This window comes from Ambystoma mexicanum, chromosome 9 (assembly GCF_040938575.1).
Source record: "Ambystoma mexicanum isolate Mex_15411 chromosome 9, UKY_AmexF1_1, whole genome shotgun sequence".
Lineage (NCBI taxonomy): Eukaryota > Metazoa > Chordata > Amphibia > Caudata > Ambystomatidae > Ambystoma > Ambystoma mexicanum.
Genome location: NC_090931.1, coordinates 271,826,469 through 271,842,164, shown reverse-complemented (window position 1 = coordinate 271,842,164; position 15,696 = coordinate 271,826,469).

Sequence of the window (15,696 nt, the reverse complement as noted above, 5' to 3'; positions counted from 1 at the left end):
GACCCTTTTAAGGATTTTGCTATCCATCTCCATGATTGGGACATTTCTTCAGTATTCAGTATATTTTTGCACCGTGTCCTTTTTGGATCCTGGGTATTCTCCACTGTTATACTGATTTTTCTCTGCTTTATCTCCTCCAGCGAGTGTTGTGTGCCGCCACCTTCCTCGTCTTCTTCATTTATGTTTTCCTGTGCTTCATTTATTAATCTTTTCTCCTGTTGGCTTTTCATTTGTGCTTCTTTTTCGGTTGTCAGCTGAGCACCTTTTTCGTTGTAATTTTCACGGTCATTTCCTCCCAGTGCATTGTCTACCTCGTACACTTGATAACCTGCGTTCCAACAATTGTCTCTCACCCATCATTATCCGTTCGACAACTTTTCTCTCAGCAATATGGAGCAATACAAATTTCTGGTTTGAGTCTGCTATAATTTCCACCCTGTCAATTTGTGGACTCTTTAAAGTTCTTAACACCGGGATCTTTTGGAATATCTGCAGTATCGAGTATCTATTTAAAGCGGAGTCACTCTGTTTGGGGTCAATTTTTTCCACTAGTATTCTATATCGTGTGGAGTTCTCATCTTTCTTCGATTTCCAGCTATGCTCGATTGCTTTGTCTGCTTTTTTTTGATTTTTCGGAGAAGGTACTATAATTGATTGTATCCCACTCTTCGTTTGGCGCTTCGTGTCTTTGAGTGTTGAATTAGGTGATGCCCCACGTGGTCTACATGTTGCGTTAATTTTTTTTTGTTGTTGTGTGCTCCTTAAACGTTTCTCCTCCAACGTACAGAAATTTTTGCCGTTTCCATCTTTGGGCTCTTTGTTTTTTAACGTTGCGTCTGCTTTCTTTGGGGTCGCCGGCCATTGGAAGACTCTTTTTCCTACTTGCCCTGTCGCTGCCTCTTGTTCAGGTTCTGTAGGGATCTTGCATGTCAAGATTGGTACTCCTCTCCTTTTGTCTTGCTGGATTTTCGATTCGCACTCGTCAGTTGTCTCAATGGCGTGGTCTTCATCATCTTCTCCTTCAGTCTGTAAACTGTAGGTTGACATATCTAGTAGATTTTCGTCGTTTTCGACTTCCTCCTCGATCGTCACTGGTGTTTTTGTTTTTCTTTCATCTTTGGTTTTCTCTGTCTGTCTGGACTTATCTTTAGGTAGTTCTTCTGTGGCCGTTGTTATTCCGGCCTCACTGGAGTCTGGGCTGCTTTTTTTGTTAATCGTGCCCGTAGGCTCAGTATTGTTTACTGTAATGGTTAGCGCTTTGATGTTTCGGAAGAAGTTTGCAGCGCTTTGTGGATTTTTGACCTTCTGCACCTGCTGATTTTTGGATTTCATTTTCTGGTTGCTCTGCTTTGAGACAACAGACTTACTGTTTAGGCTTGAACTGGAGCTCTTTTTTGCATTTCTAGGCTCGAAAATGTCAAACCATTCCACATCGTTCTTCTTTTCAGCTATGGCGTTGACTTTTTTTATTTAACAACGTCTGTCTCGCTTCTTTTCCTTTCGAATTCGTCCTTGAGTCATCTGAGACTTCACTCTGACACCCTTCTTCCTCATTTTCAGTTTGTATAATCTCAATCAGGTCCGTTTCTTGGGGCCTCTTTTTTTTTGTTGGAATTTTGAGTGAGTTTTCATTCATGTCTTTGCCCCCATCTTTGCTCTCTTTGGTGGGTTCCTTTTTCTTATTATTTTTCTCTATATTGCTTCTTTCGCTTGCTCCATCCAAGGAGTCCTTTGTATTTTTTGATTTCTCTGCGCTATCTCTCATCACAATTGACATTTCCAAGTCTGTCACAGAGCAACTACTTTTGTTCTTCCTTGTTCTTATGGGCGCAGCTTTTAATTTTAATGTTTCCTCATTTGTCAGAGATACAACATCGCTATCAATTGTGATCGTGGCATGTGTTATCTCTGGGTTCATTTGGATTTTTGCTGGGGGTCGGTTCTCATTTGCATCTGCTCTATGTTCACGATCTTTTTGTAGTAGAGTCAGGGCTTGTTTCGTCACTTCTGCCAAGAGTCTTTTGTCTTCTATTGTTGCTTTTAAGGACTCTTTTAGCTCTGTTAAAGATATGTCATTGCCTCTTCTAGTTTCCACGACTTGTGCCGTCATGTCCAACAAGTCTATTTCGAGCTTTACAATTTTCGAATTCAGCAGGGCGACCAGTGTTTGGTCGCGAAGGCTCTCATTTAGATTTTCGTAAAGTTTCAGCAGCGGAGCCACCGCTATCGTCGTGGAGGACATTAAGACAGGGCTCAGCCTTCCAATTGTCGTCTCGACAAGTGTTGTGACTTCGTCAGAGTTTTGCGGAGCCCTCGGAGTTGCCTCAAACTGTTGTCTCTTCTTTTTTGAATGGAGAGACTCTACTTCATCTTCAGGCTCAGATGAGGCCTGACTCTGTGTTTGCTCCCTTACTCTCTTTGGTGTAGGTGTCAAACTCCGTCTCGTATTACTTTTAAATCTTTTATGTCCGCCTTCAAGTTCTAGGTCAGAGCTTAGTTTTCTTCTGCATCTTTTTTGAGATACTGCAATCTCTTCGTTTCTAGATTCGAAGGAGGGAGTATTCGCTTCTAGTACCATCACGTCGTGTAGGCTCTTTCCCTTCGTTCTTTGCCACTCTGCTTGTGGAGTTGTCCTTCCGCATGAGAGTGTTTCTGAATTCCTTCGTCGTTTCGCTAAATTGGAATTCATTTCTACTAGGCCTCTCAGAACTTGGTCAGCGAGCTCTACTGAATCCCTTCTACGTGGTGTCTCGGCAGCTCTATCCTTTGTAAGTCTTTCTTTCCATCTCACGTCGCGAGCCCGCATCTCTAAGGGGTCTCCTTCTGTCACAGCGATACTCGTTTCCTCGCTTGACTCCGATGTTCTTTTTTTGTTGTTTCTTAAAGCATGATCTTTTTCCTTTTGAATTTGTAAATTTAAAACTTTGCGATCCTTGCGATCCTTGTTGTGCATTGTGGCCACTCTTGTCCATGCCAGTAGCTTTAGAGAAGCGCCAGTGTGTGTTGGTTTAAACGGGGACTCGTGGGGACCATCCGCGCAATCTAATGGGGACACACTTTGTCCTCTCACACTCCCTGGAGATGTCACGTTTGTTAGATCGAGCATCTCTGCTGCTATCTCTTCTACTGGCACACAAGTTGTTTCATTCATTTCTTTCTTCTGCTTATTGGCTTGTGAATCGTGTTTCGCTAGGTCCACACTCCCCTTAGCTTTATCGGACTGGGCACTACTACTAGTTTGAGCGTCCATGTGTGTAGGGTTCGAGGTAGCCTTCATGGACTTTCCTCTCTCTGTCCTTGTTGTACATTTTTCCCTCATGGACCTGGTGTGTGGAATTCCATCATTAGATGTTGTTGCGGCAGAGTCGGAGTGTATCATAGCAGTACAGATCTTCAGTCTCGCCTCGACCCCCGTCATTCTCTCCTCTTCCAATTGTGTTTGCGACACGACTATTTCAGATCTCATCGTGTCAGTAGTTTCTTCAGTTTGCGTTGGAGCGTTGGGGGGGGAGGGGGAAATCTGTTCTTTTGTATCTCTCCCCCGTCCCTCGCTCCCATGTGTCCACTCCCCTGGGCAGCCAGTGTCCCCCTCCATAGAATCGTCGTCACCATCTTGGTACTCTGACTCACTTATCCCCTCACCGTCACCGTCACAATCACTTGAAGTGCTCGACTCCTCAATGGCTAAGTTAGAGACATTGCCCTCTCGGGTTAATGATAAGTCATCTTTCCTCTCGGTCTTGGTCTCAACGCGTCAGCACAGTGGTGTGTTGAGAATGAGCTCATTACATGAAAAACGTCTGCTCCCACTCCTCTTTCTTCTCTCCCTTCGGTTGCTAGCTTCCCATGCATCGCTGTTAGGGTGGTGTGAACGCCCTTCATCGGGGCACTTAACGTTACTCTCTCTCTTTTTGCGTGTGCCCGCGTGTTCGGGGGGGCCGTGTCCCCCGTTCTCATCCTTGCGACTTCTAAATCGCTCCTGCAGCACGAGGGGCACACTTCGCGCACTTCGTGTCTTTTTTGTCGGGGCTCACTCGTAGAGAACGCAGGGCAGAACGGTTGGTAAGAAAAAGAGGGGGACTATAAGGAGGGCACGCACGCGTAGCTACTCTTACCCGTTCTATTCGGCGTTCGCGCCTTCTTCCTTCTTCCTTCTACTGGCGAGTTTCCAAGCCTCTCCGGACCTCCACGGACCACCAGGGAACACAGGAAACACTCTATCCACTCCGCTCCGCTTCGTTTTGCTGGGGGATTATAACAGCTGGCTCCTCCTCTCCAGTATGGCAATGAATAACAGACTGCTCCACACAGGAAACACTCTATGCACTCCGCTCTGCTCCGCTTCGTTTTGCTGGGGGATTATAACAGCTGGCTCCTCCTCTCCAGTATGGCAATGAATAACAGACTGCTCCACACAGGAAACACTCTATCCACTCCGCTCCGCTTCGTTTTGCTGGGGGATTATAACAGCTGGCTCCTCCTCTCCAGTATGGCAATGAATAACAGACTGCTCCACACAGGAAACACTCTATCCACTCCGCTCCAGACAGACAGTAATATGCATTCGTTTAGAGAGACCAGTGATGGCACGAACTGCACCATTTTGGGTTTTCTGAAGAAGGGATAGATTAGTCTGAGAACAGCCACTCAGGACACTATTACAATAATCCAAGCGGGGGTTAAGAAGAGCAGAGGCAAGAGTAGCTGCATTCTCAGATGTCACAAAAGGCTGAATACTACTTGGTAGTTTATTAACAAACCCACAGGAACTCAGAGTCTGGGCAACATGCTGATTTATGGTTACCTCAGCGCCCAGAGTGACGCCGAGGGTTTTCACTTTATTGGCTACCGGAATAACTGAGTCAAGAATTAAAAAGCTAACATATTCCCGTGGTAAGAATTTAAATGTATGGTTAGAAGCCACGATCAGGAGTTCGGTCTCTTTGGTGTTAAGAGCTAATGAGTTAGCAGCCATCCAGTCATGAATTGCAATATAGATGTTGTTAAGGTCGGAAATATCTTGTACCTACCGACCTGTCAATTTCATGACAACCTGAGTGTCATCAGCATAATTTTTATAATGGACACTCAGGCCGTCTAACAATCTGAAAAGTGGGATGATGTAGACATTAAACAAGGAAGGCGAGATGCAAGACCCTGAGGGACGCAACATGTGATGAGTGTGGGCCTAGAGCAAGCCTCCCCTGAGAAGATATTGGCATTCTGAGGACAAAGAAATGAGGCGATCCAAAGAAGCCAGGCTGGAATAGCAAACAATAGATTGCAGTCTGTCCACCAAGATACTATGTTCCACAAGATCGAACACAGAGGAAAGGTCCAATAATAATAGAAGTGCTGGTTGCCCTTGGTCGACGATTTTGAGAAGATCAGCCTTAAGATCCAACATGGCTGTCTCCGTGCCATGGTGGGCTCTAAAGCCAGACCAATGGATGCCTAAGATATCATTTTGCGCAATAAATTGCTGAAATTGCAAATAGGAAACTTTATGGAACAGAACCCTCAGGAAAGGACAAATTTAGAAACTTGGTGACCCAGGGACAAAAGACATCAATGCATCCAATGAAAACATTGGACGCAAAGGCATTCCCCCCCAACCCCACAACCACCCCCCCTCCCGACATGAAGTAAGTTTCATTTTAGAAACAAACAATCTCATGGATAGTAACCTCAGTACAAGGGGCAAATGAAAAAGAGGGAGCACTAAGAAGTGTATAGCTCACAATCGGGAACAACCAGAGTAGAATCTTTGGTCTGGTTAAATAGGTTCCTAGAACACTGGATTACACTCTTATGAGAAGACACCTTATTGACAATGGCATTGTGAATAGTTTGACACCAGTCACTGTCCTTGATTGGAGCATAAGTGGTACAAGGTTTACTCTTGAATTCTTTTAAAGTAGCAAATAATTCCTTTGAACTAGATTTCTCTAATGAAATTCTGGCATTATAGGCCATAGACTTAGCCTTTATAATGGCTTCCTTAAATTGTGTAACCTGATGTTTATAAGCGCTCAAAATAGAAGTAGGATGGCTGTGCCACCAGCGTTCAGCAGCCTGTTTCAAGTGTTTAAAATGAAGAATGCTGTCATTAAACCAGCGTTTTTCTTGTTTTTCACTTTACGCAGCAACTTCTTACAGGGGCCAAGAAATTAATAACTTCTTCCAATGTAACATTAAAATGACGGGCAAGATCATCAGCATACAAAAACGTATCAATGGCACCCAGCTGTGCACTGATATTAAAAGATAACTTATCAGAAGAAACCTTTTTCCAATTCCTAGTCCGTATAATTGGTCTGGGATTCGTGTCAAGTCTGGTCGTGGGTACCGGGATATCGACACAAAAGATGAGGAAATGGTGATCAGACCAGATACAGTGCGTAAGGATGTTTTCCACCACTGCATCCAGAAGGGAGAACCACACTTGATTCTGCAGTATCTTCTTTGTATTGGACACCCCCCTATGCCCTTAGTGGGCAAGGTTCATGATCGTCTTCCTTAACGTCCTGGGTAACACTAGCCTGCTGCCCCTTAGAAGGATCCCTTGATCAGTGGTGGCCAGTTTGTTGTGCAACTTGGCGAGCCTGTCAATTTCCTTCGGGTGTGCCTCTGGGGCCTCTAGTAGTTTGTGCCTGTAGTTTCTCCACTTGTTCTCATTCGACAAGTGAACTGTTGCTCTGATGGTGGTGTCTTCCCTGCTTTTGTTGGCAAACATTGCCAAGGTGAGTGTCGGTGGCAGGGTGTTCTCAGAGATGTACTGGATGTAATGCTCTGCTTCGCTCTCCAGCAGGTCCTTTGGTTGTGCCCCTCTGTGCCTTGACAGGTGATCGGCAGGATTTAGTTCCCCTCCCGGCTATGTATGCATTTATTTGTCACGCCCCATAACCTGCAGGCATCAGGGCGCACATCAACACAGGACAGGAAGAAAACTGAACAAAAAGAAGCCAAAAGCAAACAAACAGCCTATTTCTCTAACAAGAGTGTCTTTCCGGAAGGCCAGTAGATGGTTTTCCTGTCATAGATCTATGGGCAGGGTATTCCAGGCCTGGTCTGCCTGTACCCGGAATGACAGTCCATTTCCCCTCACTCTTTTGGCTCTTGGGTGGACCAAGTGCTAAGAGTAGCTCGATCGCAGAGGTCTGCACGGCTCGTATAGTTTGAGACTATCTTTTAGGTAAGCAGGTGCATTTCCATAGAGGAATTTGTAAGTCAGGGAGATGAATGAGTCATATTCTCGCCCACGGGCAGCCAATAGAGGTCGTTCCTTGCACTCAAAATGTGACCTCTTTTCTTGGCACTGCACACAATCCTGACGGCCTCATTTTGAAACACCTGGAGTTTGTGAATGCTGTCTTTGTTTGCCCTAATCAAAAGGGCATTGCAATAACGAAGCCTGGGCATAATAGTGGCCCTCACCAGAGTTTTGCAGTTCTTAGGTGTCATGAAGGATTTATTTTTGCCCAAGTACTCTCAGATGGAAAACAGGGGTAGGAAGGGTGGCTGGGAAACTCTCTACCAGCACGAACACAGCCCATTGACTTGTTCGCGGGTGGATGGCCCATGGGAGAGTCTCAACCAAGTCTTAAGCTCACTGTTCTTTTCACAGAGAAGATATTTCCAGTCCAGCACCGAAATGCTAGGAAATTCTCCTCTGAACCACAGCAAACCCATACACGTGTATGGGGTACCACAGCAACCCCATACACGTGTTTCAATCTTGTTGGGCATCATCAGTGAGGTGAAGCTGTGTCTCTCTAAGGGCAGTGAGCAAGGGGTCCACGTCTGGAGTCCCCTGGTAACTTAGGGTGAGACCCAAAGTTAAATGGTACTGGGATCTCTTCTCTCGACCGCCCCACATACCGGATCATCTGCCCCAAGGGAGGAATCTAGGAAGACACCAAGGGTTTTTACCTCATCTAACACAGGGAAACAGGTGCCCTCAATGTTCAGTGTTAGGTATTTGGGGTCCAATTTTGCTGTGGCTTGCATGGAACCAAAGATCATAAGCTCGGTTTTGGAAATATTAAGGTACATCCAGTTGTTAGTCATCAAGTTCTTTACTGACTCGTATGTTGGTTAGCCTTTGAGTCATTGGTGTAGTTGCCACTTAATTCCATCAGGAGCTGATTATCGTCTGCATAGTTTGTAAATTGAGCCCCCAGATTTGTCCGGACCCGAGTAAAGGCGGTTACCGTGTTGCCCTGCTGCGGCAATGACCTGTGCAAGTTCGCTGCACTTGTGACCCCCTTGACCCTGAAACCTGCTACTGCGGAAACTACACGGGGTCGAGACGTCCTGCTTGTCGCATCCGAACCTGCCAGCAAAGTGAACTGGCGAAGTCTGGGTCTGCCTGCATCGGGGACCAGTGAGTAGTCCATACCCCAACCGGTGGCCCCTAGCGCAGGAACCCATTTATTTTCTACCGCCGTTGCGAAATAGCGGCTCCATCCCGCACTCTCACCCTGCCTCTGCCCACAAGTGGAGGTCTTGCTTGAGTAATGGGGATTTGTTCTTCATGGCCTCATCCACCTTCCTGAACTGTCAGAGACCCTTGAAGAGACCCCATTTTGTCCATTGGCACAAGCGCGTGCATGTACTAATGAGCATAAGGCTCCTCTCTTCGTAAGGCTTGGACTGCCTCTTAGTTAAGTGTATTTCTGATGTCGAACAGGGTCTAATGATTACTTGCACTGCCTGTTTGCCTCCCCATCTAGGTGGTCTACATATTTCGTGCTTTTAACTCCTTAGACCCTGCGGTCTTGTATATATATTGTATTGATTGAGATGTGTTGGTTTACTTTAGTATTATTGTGATTCTTTGCTATGGTCGATGTTACAAAGGCCTTGTAATAAATGTGTCTATATTTTTAATAATAACACCTGTCTGGAGTAATGTGTAAGTGTCCTTGCTTTGTGTGCTCATTGAGGTCTTTCAGTCACCCTCACCCCTCTTGAGACTTAGTCTTGACCGCCGCCATCGCTACCCTGATTGGTCTGGCTTGTCCAGAGGTTACCCTGTTCCAAGAAACTAGGCTGGCCTTCTGAACCTCTGCTCCTCTAGGTCAGAGTTCAGAAATCCATCTTAACATTTGTCCCTTCCGTAACTCGGGCACACTTGTCCCACTGCCGGACAGTGTCCCCTGTGTGGAAAGGTAAATCTGCATCAGTAGCACTGTCTCTCCCCTTGGTTTCTTGGGTAGGTGCTTCCATAGGTTTGTCACCGAGGCCCGGCGTGACCTCTGAAACTGGGTGCCGGTATTCCCTGTATCGCCGTGACATTCCTCTTTCTTTGGGTTCTCCATCGTGGCTGCTTGGACATCCACTCTCTCATATACTCGACCAAGCTCTATATTTCCTGGTAGAGTGATTGGTTTCTTCAGTAGGTGCTTTCTAAACGCAGAGGAAGTGCAGTCCTCTATAATCCTCAGTCTAATGGCTTCATCGTCAAGTAGGTGCTTTCTAAACGCAAAGGAAGTGCACTCCTCTATAATCATCAGTCTAATGGCTTCATCGTCAGAAATGTTTACAAAGTCACAGTGCGTGATTTTCTTTTGGAGTCTAATGACAAATTCGTCCATTGTCTCATGACATTTGGACACACTGGTTAAATGAGTACGTTTTATAATCCCTGTTGGACTGGAATATTAACTTGTTGGGTGCAGTTACTGTCATTTCATATGTGGCTCTCTCTTGCTGCAGTCTCGTTTAGAGAATACTCTTTACCTCCTGCCCTGCGAGGTTGGTGAGTATGTCAATCAGGTTCGGCAAGTCATTGTTGTTATGATGTACTTTCCTTGCTGTGTCCCACAACTCCTTCCTCCCCTTTCTCCTTCCCTGCCATGTCCCTTTATTCTGTCAGTGGTTTGGAATCTGAAAATGTTCTAGATTTGATATGCATCAGGTTGAGAAGGTGTTATTTGACAGTTAGAAGAGAATCCTTGATGGGGGTGGCTGCAGCCATATCATACACCACTTACATTAAATAAATGTCTGCATCCTCAAGATCTGATCGATGTGGTGTCAGTCATTTCACTGGCGACGAGGACTGTCCTCTCTGGCTGCAGAGGACAGCTGTGCCCACGTGTGACATCTCCAGTCCACAGTCCATCAGACCCCAAATTATCTGGTTTTACAGATGGGCGTATGAGAAGGCCCCCAGGAGATTCGGGATAACGGACCATGTGCAGGAAGGAAGAGAATCCGGTCTGGTTGCCCAGTAGTGCCTCAGGAGGAAGAAACACCCTGCATGGTGAGCCACGCGACTCTTGGTCTGCGAGCAGTAGCTGGAGGGAGACCGGCCGTTGCCTGTCGTAGAAGGGGTCCCCGCACGGCACCTACAAGCGTTGCTGCTCTTCATATGCTGCGCTACAGGCATTGTGGAGAGGGATGGCCTTTCTGTGGAAAGGACCCTCAATTACGCATCCGGCATAGCACGGAAGGCTCAGTGTTGATTTCATTTGGCATCCTGGTCGCTATAGCAACCCAGCGCTACCCAGGATCGATCATTTCAATACAGACGCAGCGGTTCAGACGGCTGAGCTCACTGAGCATATTATTTAATGGATTAAATGAATTCAGAGAAGTACGCTCTTTTCCTTGTGCAGTATTAGTGCTCAGAGACTTATTTTAAAAAGTTTTTTTTAAATGTTCCCTTCCTCTGAGACAGAGATAAAACGCTTAGTTATGGCCAGCATACCACCACCCGTTTTTTTCCTTCTGCAGTCTGGTCAACCACTCATCAAGTGGAAGAAGTGGAAGGAAGACTTTTTGAAGTTTATGTTAACAGTTTACGGCCTAATTATTCTATTGAGAGAAAGGATGCTCTCTTGTATCATTGCCTCCGTAGTGCAGGGCAAGATGTATTCAAAAGGCTTCCCGAACCGATGCAACCAGCTGATGCCAGCTTGTGGAATAGCTTTGATAGAAGCATTGGTAAGCTTGACAAACTTTACGAGGTTAAGGAGAACAAGATTTTGGCCAGGTACCAATTCGGGACAAGAAAGTAAAAGAATGGAGATGCAATTGAGGATTTTGTGACAGCTTTGCGTGATCTTGCAATAAGATTTAATCACTGCCATGACAAGCACATTTGCGATCAATTAATGATCAAATGCACTGCTCACCGGATCAGGGGGGAACTTTTGAAAGAACTGGACCCAAATTTGGACAGTACTATTGAAATTGCTAAGCAAGTGGAACATATGGCGGAGTGCATCAAACAACTAAGTGCAGAAACCGAGAAGATCAGCATTAAAAAGAGTCATGTAGGAATCAGTGTCGTCTCTGCAGGGAGCAGTAACAAGCAGAGGAACAAGAAATTCAATTATTTGAAGGTGATTGACCTTAGGAAGCCCAGGAATCCAGCAGGAAGAAAGGATTACAGCGGCTTTCGGAGGAGTGAAGGGTGTGATGATGATGGGAGATTTGTGACTCCTCAAAAAAGATGCTTCCGATGTGGAAGTTTGCAGCACCTCGGAAACTCTCAAGAATGCACAGCCATGTATGTGGAGTGCTGTGTGTTCAAAGTAAGAGGTCACCTGGCCAAATGGTGCAGAATGGCATCCGCTAGAGAGAGTGTTCATGAAAATGAAGGTGGTGAAGACAATTCAGATTGTGAATTTGTGGGTGGAGCGCAAGTTATTCAGGTTATAAATGCTGTTACTGGTGTGCGATTGGAGAAACCTAGATCTTCGATAAGTGTTGATGGACGAAAAGTGCTCATGTTGGTTGATAGTGGTGCCGGTTACAATCTCATAAGCAAGGGTACATGGGAGAAGGACTTTCGGAACTCTGTACTCAAAGAGGCTTCAGTCAAGGCCAACGCATACAGGGAGAGCACCATCCACATAATTTGGCAGATGCAGGTAGAGCTAGATTTTCAAGGAAAATGGGCTAATGGGAAGATATATGTGACAAGTACTCTCATGGAGCAGCCAAGCTGCCTTAGGTATTACACTTGATCCCAATGCTAGGCAGCCTGTATATACAGGGGGTGATCAGTGGTGAGAATGTGAAGAATATGTGTGCAGTGGCAAGTGCATCTAACATGTCTGGTGAAGATATTTCCACTTGGGCACCTCAAGTTTTTTCAAGACAGAGTAGGGTGTCTGTCTAAGTTCGTGCACAAGATTAAACTCAAGCCAGGGTCTGTTCCTGTGGCAGCTCAGGTTAGGTCAGTTCCTTTGGCCCTAAAGAAGGAGGTAGAAAGTGAACTTGAGCGGATGATGGAGGCTGGTGTCATTGAGCCCCCTGAGGTGTCCGGGTGGGTTAGCCCCATTGTTTTAGCACGTGAAAGCAACAGGGCTGTTAGATTATGCATAGATCTAAGAGAGCTCAGAGGGCTCAACAAATGTGTGATTGCTGATAAATTCCCTTTACCCAAAATGGATTAACTCATATCTGATTTGTCTGGAGCCAAGGTATTTTCGTTGCTGGATTTAATGTCGGCCTATCATCACATACTGTTAAATGTGGTGTGATTTGACGACTTTCATTACTCACGTTGGGATGTTCAAATGTGTGTGCATGTCATTAGGTTTGGTGTCGGCTGTGAGCGTGTTCCAGAGGGTCCTGCACACCTTACTTGGTGGTTTGGTGGGGGTGAGGTTTTACAAGGACAACATTTTGATATGGGGTCATGATGTAGAGAGTCATGATATGAGGTTGCGTACGTAAGGTTTTGGAGATGTTGGGTGAAGCCGGACTCGACTTTGGAGAAGGGTTGTTTCAGAAAAAAGGAAGTATAATATCTTGGGTACAAGTTGACAGGAGAGGTGTGATGCCCAAAGTCAGTGCCATGCAAGGGATTTCAGAGATGCTGGCTCCCAAATCCAAGATTGAAGTTTCCTCTTTCTTGGGGCTTGTTGAGTACAATGCAAAATTTATCAAAGGGCTAGCAAGGAGGACCAATGAGTTGAGGTAACTCACAAGGAAGGGGAAACATTATTGTGGTCTAGTGAGTGTGATAAGGAGTTTCAGGATATTAAGGAGAGTATTGTACATGCACCAGTGCTGAAAGGGTTCAGAAAAAGGCTCAAAACAATAGTGCATATTGATGCCAGCAACCTCGGGTAGGTTGAGTGTTGCTACAAGAGGATTGTAATGGTAATGAAACCATAGTGGCTTTCACTTAAAGGGCTTTGAGGTATGTAGAAAGAAAGTATTTGGTGATTGAGCAGGAAGCATTGGCTGTGATCTGGGCCATTGAAAAGTTCAAAGTGTATTTTTACAGGAGGAGTTTAGTAGTGAAGACAGATCAAGCCTTTAGTCAATATATTCAGCAAAGGTGGGCTTGATGGCGTGTCTCTGCATATTATGAAGTGAGTAACAAGAGTTCAGGGTCTCAATTTCATTGAACATGTGGAAGGGAGAAAAAAACACCATTGCTGATGCGTTGTCACACAATACTGTCAGAGATAGAAGGTTGCCGCATGATGAGCTGAGTGAGGAAGTTAAAGATGCGCTACCAGAAGAGGAATGGTTGAAAGCATGTGAGGATGATGATGTGTATCAGGCTGGAAAGCTCAATGTTGTGGAACTTTGGAGAGGTGGGGACAGTTGGTTGAGTTGTGATCCCTCGGTTATGAGATGGTTTAAACGCATCAAGGGTGAGCTTTCTGTTCAGAGGGGCATGGTATACAGAGGATATCACCTTTTGGTTCCAGGAGGCATGAGATCTTGTCTAATTGATTTGGGCCACAATGGCCACATGTGGATTTCCAGGAAAAAATATGTTATACGGATGTGGAGATTGAGCATTCGATAAAGGAGTGTGTGAGTTGCAGCAGTAGTGACAACAGTTTAAGGACTCATGTTCCACTTATGGTGGTGCCCGAGGTGCTACGGGCACCCTGGAATGTGATAGCAATTGATTTACTGGGTCCCCCAAGCTTGCAAAGGGCACGAGACAGGTATGTTGTGGTTGCCGACATCTTTTCCTAATGGCCAGATGTTGGGGTGCTACATTACGTCACCACCACCAGCATTGTGATGTTTTTGGAAGGGGTATTTTTGTGGGAAGAATTTCCTTCCTCATTGATTAGTGACAACGGACCCAGTTCACGTCAAGGGAGTTTGAGGAGTGGTAGAAGTCATTAGGGATTGAACATAAGAGGACGGCATTGTATCACCCATAAAGCAATGGCTGTGTTGAGCTTTTCAACCAAACTTTCATGGATGGAGTCAGAATGGCTGTTGCCAACAGTGACAACTGGAGACATGCTTTATTGCAGAGAGTTTTCCACTATAGGATTACACCACAACCTACGATGGGGGTCTCCCTGTTTCAGCTGTTCAGGGCCACAAACCCAACACTTTGCTAACTCCTGGTTGGCTAAAAAGGTCAGGTTTGGTTCAGTTTGACTCTAAGATCAGAGAGCGTATTACCAGACAATGGGAGTTATCCAAAGAGATATGATGAAAGGAGGTTTTGTGTCCGTAGAGAGTTTGAGTATGGGGCTAGGATGAAAGTGCTGCTTCCAAGAAAAATAAGGAAATGTGCTTTGAGGTTTTCATCTGAAAGAGTGGTTGAGAAAGACTATGGGAACTCAGTCAGTGTCTGGAGGAGAAGATTTGGAATAAAGAGAGATTAGCTTTGATTAAGTGATCAGTTTTAAAATGTGATGTTTCATTATCAATTTGTTCTTGTTGACACCCCTGTAAAGGAAGGAGGTAAGGAGGTGTGTTATGATGTACTTTCCTTGTTGGGTCCCACAACTCCTTCCCCCCTTTCTGTCATGGCCATTACCTTCATGCTCCAAAGGGTCCAAATGGACCCAGCCCTGGCGCCTTTGGTGCCAAGCTCATAAAGTCTGCTCTGCACACTTTGCGCCTAAGGCACGTGCATCCAGGCTGGGCGTGGCCATTCAAAAGCATTGGAAGGCACGTCCAGAACTCTGTGGGAGTGGTAAGGTGGGGCCACAAGGCGGGGCTTAAGGGGAGTGGCTGGGGCAAGGCTATATAAGCCAGCCCCATCCGAATGCAGGCGCTTCGCGTTAGTCTGTTGTGTGCAGCGTAACGCTTACCGCCGTCTGCAGCTCTCTTACCTGTTTCCAGCTCTGCACGCTTCTCTTCAGGTTTTGGGACATCTTCCGCACCAGATCTGGAATAATCACTGTTACGAACTCTTACCTTCAAAGTGGCTGTTCACAGCAGGTCTGGGCCGCCACGCACACGGACCAGTGACGCAACTAGGTCCATCAACAGTGCCCCTGCTGATGAGAAGCAGGACGGAGAGCTCATCCTTACAAAACAACAGGTGAGATCCTATGGGAAAAAGCATGCTCATCTCATTCTGGAACAAAGAGTTTGAGAGGGATCGCAATTCAACCGCAGCATTCTCATTGCCTCTTACCTTCTCCCAAGGGCATTGCCAGCAACCAGAGCAGTCCACACTACAGCAGCTGGGGGTAAGGCCTGTTCTAGACGAGTCAAGTTCAGGGAGGGTTCCAACCGTGCCTCAACGTCCCTACAGAGACCAGGTGAGTGTAACACTTTCTCTTTCACTGCCTTGTCCCTTTATTCTGTCAGTGGTTTGGAATCTGACTATGTTCTAGATTTGTCATGGATCAGGTTGGCAAGGTCCTGTTTGACAGTTACAAGAGATGCTTTGATGGGGGTGGCTGCAGCCATATCCTAAACCACTTACCGTAAATACATTTCTGCATCCTGAAGATC